The following is a 9,153-nucleotide window of genomic DNA, read 5'->3' on the forward strand; positions in this document are numbered from 1 at the left end:
ATATAATCATTACATACAATACATTAAGGCTATCCATAGTGTCTATAGATAATACATTGCTACTAATAATACATTGCTACTTAATGTGAACTCCTTTTAATACACACTAAATTGAGCTAGCACTGCTGATACGTGCTCATATCCAGAGAGATGTACAGGAGCATCAGTACACACTTGTGCTAATCTTCCCTGAAAAATATTACTTTCCCTCTGCAATCAGTTCATCAATTGCCAATAACTACTGAAAATTACTTCTATCACAAAACTGATGCCTTCCTGTAAAGTTATCCTCTTTTTTTACTTTATATTTTGCACACTTGATTGAAACTTTTAAGAGTCATGACTAGGTTGATGCTGTTCCCTTGTGAGCAGCATATGTGTGGCTGAAGACAAGAATCGCCAAAGACTCTCTTATACCTTTGATGTCAGAAGAGCACCAACCTCTAACAAAGTACACTTCTATACTGAATACACTTTCCAGTTATCCCTAACTTCCTATCCTTTGAGAAGCATTAATTTGTATTAACAGTTTCAAATGTATACCATGGTTTTCATTTTTCATTGCATGTAGTTTGTTAATGTTAATGGTTGAAAATTTATTTTACTTTGAAGTAACATATGCTCCCTAATAATAATTATAGAATACAGCTATTCAATTATTATGAAGGTAATCACACATGATAATAGTAAGGATTATTTTACTCTCTTGTACAATATCTCTCATCCTACTGTGGTTCTGATGGTTCAGGTCCTTTCCAACACAACCCTCTTCATGGTAGAGGTGATGAGTTTGACAATGTGTGTAATGGGCATGTGATGAAATAAAATGGTATACTAGAATTGATATAAAGAAACAAAAGTGTTTATTTTTGAAATAAAGCAAATACATAGTAAAACTGTTGTGTTAATTTATGTGTGTTTTTAAACTCCAATGTAATACATACATACATACAAACAGGCAATTCTTCTGTTAATCATAGAGTTATCTAAATGTGATTTTTACATCTCAGTGAATTGAATTAGCTCACAGGTGAAAAAATGAGTGTTGCAAGTTATCCTTTGCTTGCACTTCTTTACATTATGGAATATGAGTCACAAGACCTTTAATCTTTGAATGGTGTGTTGTTTGTTTCTTCCTGTCCTATAGAAGCAGGATATTCTGACTGAAAAAAAGGAGCAGCTTCAGAAGACATTTGGAAAAATGTGTGTGACACTAGAGTGGGAGGAAATATCCCTATTTCAATATACAGCTTCCTTCTGAGTTCAATCAGGATAAGACAGTGTGATATATACATAAAACGCACAGGTTTCTCTATAAAAATATTCCCAGTAGATTACTCTGCACAGTAAATTGACATTTTATTCAGTGCCAACTGCTGGATCATAAGTATCTGCTCAACTTATATTCAGTATAAATATTTCCCAAGTTTTTCCCCCTTTGGGCCATGCTTTGAAACATTGATAAATATTAGACAGATATCATTTTTCATTCCTTTCTGAGTCTTTCATGCTTCTACACGGTATTCCAATTTGTGTGAGAAGCACATTACTTACACAAATGTTTAAAGAAATAATGATGACAGAAGTATCACTCTTTACCAAAAAATAAAATGAAAACCTCCTAGAAATATTTGGGGGATTTCCATTGCTTGGAAAACTGCAAAAAGTATTAGATTATAAGTGCCTAGAAAGGAAAGTAGACATATACCCTCCCCTTATTTTTCTCTTTATGAAAACATTCTGTCTGCCTACAAATAGTCCTGTATTTTCTCATGTTCTTATATAAAAGAAAAAATTCAGAGAAGTATCAGAGGTTCAATTTTTTTATTCTTCCTATAATAATTATTCATGTAAATATTTTAACCTATCTACAAAGAGTCGGAGAAAGAAAGAGGAACAATTCAGATTATGGTTGCCCATTTTCTAACCCTCTATCTTAGTCATCATGTAATCTGATAGCTATCCTGACAAGAGGGTACAGCCATTGTGATCTTCTTTTTCCTGTGATGTGGTCAGAGAAAGAGTGATATTTCTATACTTATACTTGACACTATACTACCTTACTCACTTTTACTACTGTAATCTTTCTTTGTCCATTTAAACAGTTTGTACTTTCATGTGCAGTCCTTGTTACTGAGTTCCTGTAGCTTAAACTAAAGTAGGTTATTTTATAATACCTTTCCTTGAAGCATTAGTTGGTTCATTTAAACAACAGAAACTTAGAACTAAAATCCATTCAATACATTTTTAGTTCATGCTAATTAAGATGCTCTTATACTTTAACCACACCAAATCTAAATTCCATGGCTAATAGATTTCCAGTGATCAATAACTCATTCCTCTTCAAAAAGTCAAAGCTCAGATTAAAAAAAAAAACTTGGCACTTAGGCTTCACATTTTTAGTAAAATGTTCAAATATCCATGGGATGACTTGATGTAATCTGGCAAAATGATTCATCTTGTGTTACTTTTTAAGAAAATCACACCTCCTCACAACCTGCAGAGGAGTCTCCAATACCAGGTCCTCTAGCATTCCCAGGATCTTAAGGATCAGTAGTGAGTATAACACAGCATCTGTTCCAGTACCATCAGGAGTAACTGGGACCAGCAGGATACAGGGGCTTAGGAACCCTGCCAGACAAGTGGCTCAAGTTCCTACCAGTCTGCTCTGGTCTACCTTGGGTGCGAACTTGGTGGCCAGTCCCACAGCCCCCAAAGGAGGCTCCACACCCAGGTGCTCTAACTAGACCAGGATCTTAGGATCCCAGGATCCCATGGTCCCAGGAGTTTGGTCACACCAGAATCTCAGTGGCTCAGAGGCAGCTTGACTTCTAGGAACTCTGACACACTCAGAATCTCAGGATCACAGGATCCTGGAATCACAGGATCACAGAGAGAGCTGGACTCTGAGGAATTCTGACTCAACCAGGATTACAGGGAGGACAGGCTCCAGTCAGATATAGGGAGGGCAGGGAGCACTACAGATAATCAGATGGCAGGAGGCAAGCATAAGAACAGAAGCAACAGAAACCAAGGCTATTTGACATCACCAGAACTCAATTCTTCCACTACAGCAAGTCCTCGACATACCATCACACTGAAAAAACAGGATTCAGGTCTAAAGTCATTTCTCATGACAATGTTGGAGGACTTTAAAAAGGACATAAATAACTTCCTTAAATTAATTCAGGAGAACACAGGTAAACAGAAGTCCTTAAAGAGGAAATACAAAAATCCCTTCAAGAATTACAGGAAAACACAATCAAACAGGTAAAGGAAATGACTAAAACCATGCAAGATCTAAAATTGGAAATAGAAAAAATAAAGAAATCACAAAGGGAGACAATCCTGGAGTTAGAAATTCTAGGAAAGATAGCAGGAGTCATAGATGCAAGCATCACCAACAGAATACAAGAGATAGAAGATAGAATCTTAGGGGCAGAATATACCTTAGAAAACATTGACACAACAGTTAAAGAAAATGCAAAATGCAAAAAGCTCCTAACCCAAAACATCCAGGAAGTCCAGGACATAATGAGAAGACCATACCTAAGGATAATAGGTATAGAAGAGAGTGAAGACCTCTAACTTAAAGGGCCAGTAAATATATTCAAGAAAATTATAGAAGAAAACTTCCCTAACCTAAAAAAGAGATGCCCATGAACATACAAGAAACCTACAGAACTCCAAATAGTTTGGACCAGAAAAGAAATTCCTCCTATCACATAATAATCAAAACACTAAATACATTAAAGAAAGAATGTTAAAAGCAGTGAGGGAAAATGGTCAAGTAAAATATAAAGGTAGACCTATCAGAATTACACGAGAGACTATGAAAGCCAGAAGATCCTGAGCAAATGTCATACAGATCCTAATAGAACACAAATGCCAGTCTTCTATACCTAGAAAACCTCTCAATTACCATAGACAGAGAAAACAAGCTATTCCTCAACCAAACCAAATTTATACAATATCTTTCCACAAATCCAGCTCTACAAAGGATAATAGATAGAAAACACCAACACAATGAAGTAAACTACACTCTAGAAAAAGCAAGAAAGTAATCTTTCAACAAATCCAAAAGAAGATAGATATACAAACATAATGCCATCTCTAAAAACAAAAATAACAGGGAATAACAATCACTTTTCTATAATATCTCAAAGTTAATGGACTCAATTCCCTGATAAAAAGGCATAAACTAACAGATTGGATATCTAAACAGAAATCAGCATTTTGCTGCATTCAGGAAATGCACCTCAGTGACAAAGACAGACACTATCTCAAGGTAAAACGTTCGAATACAATCTTCCAAGAAAATGGTTCCAAGAAAAAAACCTGGAGTAGGATTCTAATGTCAAATAAAATTGACTTTCAACCAATAATTATCATAAAGGATAAGGAAGGACACTTCACACTGGTCAAAGGAAAAATCTACCAAAATAAACTCTCAATTCTGAACATCTATGCCCCAAAAGCTAGGGCAGCCACTTTCATAAAAGAAACTTTACTAAAGCTCAAAACACATATCACAAACCATACAATAATAGTGGGAAACTTTAGCACTACACTCTCAGTAATGGACAGATCATGGAAACATAAACTAAACAGAGACATAGTGAAATTTACAGAAGTTATGAACCAGATGGATCTAATAGATATTTACAGAAAGTTTCATTCTAAAGCAAAATAATATATTTTCTTCTCAGCAGCTCCTGGTACCTTCTCCAAAATTCACCATATAATTGGCCACAAAACAAGCTTCAACAGATACAAGAAGATTGAAATAATCCCATGCACCCTATCTGATCACCATGGACTAAGGCTGGTCTTAAATTCCAACAAAAACAATGGAAAGCACACATACACGTGGAAACTGAACAAGGCTCTACTCTATAATAACTTGGTCAAGGAAGAGATAAAGATATTAAAGACTTTTTCAGAATTTAATGAGAATGAAGAAATATCATACCAAAACTTATGGGACACAAGAAAAGCAGTGCTAAGAGGAAAACTCATAGCTCTAAGTACCTCCAGAAAGAAACTGGAGAGAGCTTACACTAGCAGCTTGACAGCACACCTGAAAACTCTAGAACATAAGAAGCAAATACACCCAAGAAGAGTAGATGGTAGGAAATAATCAAACTCAGAGCTGAAATCAACCAAATGGAAGCAAAAAGGTGTATATAGAGAATAAAAAAAAATAAAGTTCTGGTTCTTTGAGAAAATCAACAAGATAGATAAACCCTTAGCCAGACTTACCAGAGGGCAGAGAGAAGGTACCCAAATTAATAAAATCAGAAATGAAAATGGAGACATAAAAACTGAGACCATAGAAATTCAAAAAATCATCAGATCCTACTACAAAAATTTACACTCAACTAAATTGGAAAATATGGATGAAATGGACAATTTTCTAGACACATACAAGGTGCCAAAGTTAAGCCATCTAAGCAGTCCCATAATCCCTAAAGAAATAGAAACAGTCATTAATAGTCTCCCAACCAAAGAAAGCATTGGACCAGATGTGTTCAGTGTAGAATTTTATCAGTCCTTTAAAGAAGACCTAATACTAATACTCTTAAAACTATTCCATGAAATAGAAACAGAAGGTGCACTACCCAGTTCATTCTATGAAGCCACACTTACGCTTTTACCTAAGCCACACAAAGACTAAGGAAAGAGAACTTCTGACCAATCTCCTTATGCATATTGATGCAAAATATTCAATAAAATTCTTGCCAACTGAATCCAAGAACACATCAAAACCATCAGTCACCACAATCAAGTAGACTTCATCCCAGGGATGCAGGGGTGGTTCAATATATGGAAATACATTACCTTAATCCATTACATAAAAGAACTCAAAAAAAAATCACATGATCATTTCATTAGATGCTGAAATGCATTTGACAAAATTCAGCATCCCTTCATGTTAAAAGTCTTGGAAATATCAGTAATTCAAGTCACATGCATAAACATAATAAATGCAATATACAACAAACCAGAAGCCAATATCAAACTGAATGGAGAGAAACTTGAACCAATCCCACTAAAATCAGGGACTAGACAAGGCTGCCCACTCTCCTTATCTATTAAACATAGTACTTGAAGTTCTAGCTAGTGCAATTAGATAACAAAAGAAAGTCGAAGGGATACAAATTGGAAAAGAAGAAGTAAAAACATCACTATTTGCACATGATATGATTGTATACTTAAGTGACCCCAAAAATTCCACCAGATAAGTCCTAAAGCAGATAAGCAACTTCAGATAAGTGGCTGGGTATAACATTAACTCACACAAATCAGTGGCTTTCTTCTACTCAAAGGATAAACAGGCCAAGAAAGAAATTACGAAAATGACTAATAGCACTTCACAATAGCCACAAATAATATTACATACTTTGGTGTGACTCTAATCAAGCAAGTGAAAGATCTATATGATAAGAACTTCAAGTTTCTGAAGAAAGAAATTGAAGAAGATCTCAAAAGATGGAAAGATCTTCTATGTTTATGAATTGGCTGGATTACAATAGCAAAAATGACCATCTTGATGAAAGCAATTCACAGATTCAATGCAATCCTCATCAAAATTTCAACTCAATTTTTCATAGACTTAGAGCAATTTGCAATTTCATTTGGAATAACTAATAACTATTCTCAACAATAAAAGAACTTCTGGAGGAATCACCATCTCTAACCTCAAGCTGTATTATAGAACAATAGTGATAAAAACTGCATGCTATTGGTACAGAGACAGGCAGGGAGATCAATGGAATAGAATTGAAGACCCAGAAATGAACCTGCATACCTATGGTCACTTGATCTTTGATAAAGGAGTTAAAACCATCCAGTGGAAAAAGATAGCATTTTAAACAATTGGTGCTGTTTAAACTGGGGGTCAACATGGAAAAGAATACAATTTGACCTGTTTTATCTCCTTGTACAAAACTCAAGTCCAAATGGATCAATGACCTCCACATAAAACCATATACCCTAAAACTTATAGAGGAGAAAGTGGGGAATAGCCTCGAACATATATTCACAGGGAAAAGGAAAACAACAATAACAACAACAACAAAAAGAAAAATTCGTGAAGAGAACACCAATGGCTTATGTTTTAAGATTAAGTATCAACAAATGATATGTCATAAAATTGCAAAGCTTCTATAATGTAAGAAAAACACTGTCAATAAAATGAAAAGGCAACCAACATATTGGTAAAAGATACCAATCCTACATCCAATACAGGGTTAATATCCAATATATACAAAAATTCAAGAAGTTAGACTCCAGAGAATCAAATAACCTTACTAAAAAATGGGTTACAGAGCTAAACGAAGATTTTTCAACTGAGGAATATTGAGTGGTTGAGAAGCACCTAAAGAAATGGTCAACATCCTTAGTCATCAAGGAAATACAAATCAAAACAACCCAGAGACTCCACCTCACACTAGTCAGAAGGGCTAAAATCAAAACCTTAGTTGACAGCAGATGCTGTGTAGGATGTGGAGAAAGAGAAAAACTCTTCCATTGCTGGTGGGAATGCAAGATGGTACAACCCCTTTGGAAATCAGTTTAGCAATTCCTCAGAAAAATTGGACATAGTACTACCTGAGGACCCAGCTATACTCCTGGAGATATACCCAGAAGATGCTCCAACATGTAATAAGGACACATGCTCCATTATGTTCATAGCAGCCTTATTTATAATAACCAAGAACTGGAAAGAACCCTGATGTACTTCAACAGAGGAATATATACAGAAAATTTGGTCTATTTATACAATGAAGCACTACTCAGCTATTAAAAATGATGATTCATGAAATTCTTAGGCAATTGGATAGAATTATAAAATATTATCCTGACTGAGGTAACCCAATTACAAAGGAAAACACATGGTATGCACTCACTGATAAGTGGATAGTATCCCAAAAGCTCCAAAAAATCAGGATTCAATTCACAGACCACATGAAGCTCAATAAGAAGAAAGACCAAAGTGTGGGTACTTTGGTCCATCTTAGAAGGTGAACAAAATACTCACAGGAGCAAATATGGAGATAAAATGGAGAGCAGAGACTGAAGAAAAGGCCACCCAGAGACTGTCCACCTGGGGATTCTTCTTATATATAGTTACCAAACCCAGACACTATTGTGGATGCCAAGAAGTACATGCTGAACGGAGCCTGATATTGCTGGCTCCTGAGAGGACCTGCTAGAGCCTTATACATATAGAGTTGGATATTAGTAGTCAACCATTAGACAGAACATGGGGTCCCTAATAGAGGACTTAAGAGAAGGTACTGAAAGAGTTGAAGGGGTTTGCAACCCCATAGGAAGAACAACAATATCAACCAACCAGTGCCCCTAGTACTCTCAAAGGCTAAGCCATCAACAATGGAGTACACATGGCTTCAGCTGCATATGTAGCAGAGGATGGCCTTGTCATGCACCAATGGAAGGAGGGGATCTTGGTCCTATGAAGGCTCAATAGATGACTCAATGTAGGGTAACCGAGGGTGGGAAGGTAGGAGTGGGTGAGTGGGTGGAGGAACAATGTCATAGAAACAGGGAGAGGGAGGATGTGATAGGGTGTTTCTGGGAGAGAAACCAGGAAAGTAGGTAAAGTTTGAAATGTAAATAAATAACCAATTAAAATAAAAGAAAGAAAGCCACAACTTTTGTCCTGTCTCCTTCCTGGCTCTAAACAACTATTCAGTCAATTTTTCTCTGTGTTATTCTTTTGTGAAAATAGTTTCACTTAGAGTTTCAAATATACAAAAGCTTGAAATTTCAAAATCCATGAATGAATTAAGAAATATGAACAAAATACTGACAAGAAATGATTTGGTATATGTGGAGAAAGGAAACAGTCACTGACTGTTGTTGTGATAGGAAATGGTTCAATTTAGTTAGAAATCAGTAGCCAGAGATATCAAGCAGCTAAATATAAATATCATTTGTTACAGTTATATCCCTCCTTGTTATATGTGCAAAGGTACTCAACAGCCTTCTGCACGCTTACGTCCTTGAGTATGTTTACTAGTTACATATTCACAATGGACCTAAAATGGAAACAACCTAACTGTGTTTTAGTTGGAGAAAGTATGATAAAAATTGAGTAAGTATACAATGTGAACAGTAATAGAAAGT

Source organism: Mastomys coucha, unplaced genomic scaffold (genome assembly GCF_008632895.1).
Source record: "Mastomys coucha isolate ucsf_1 unplaced genomic scaffold, UCSF_Mcou_1 pScaffold21, whole genome shotgun sequence".
NCBI lineage: Eukaryota > Metazoa > Chordata > Mammalia > Rodentia > Muridae > Mastomys > Mastomys coucha.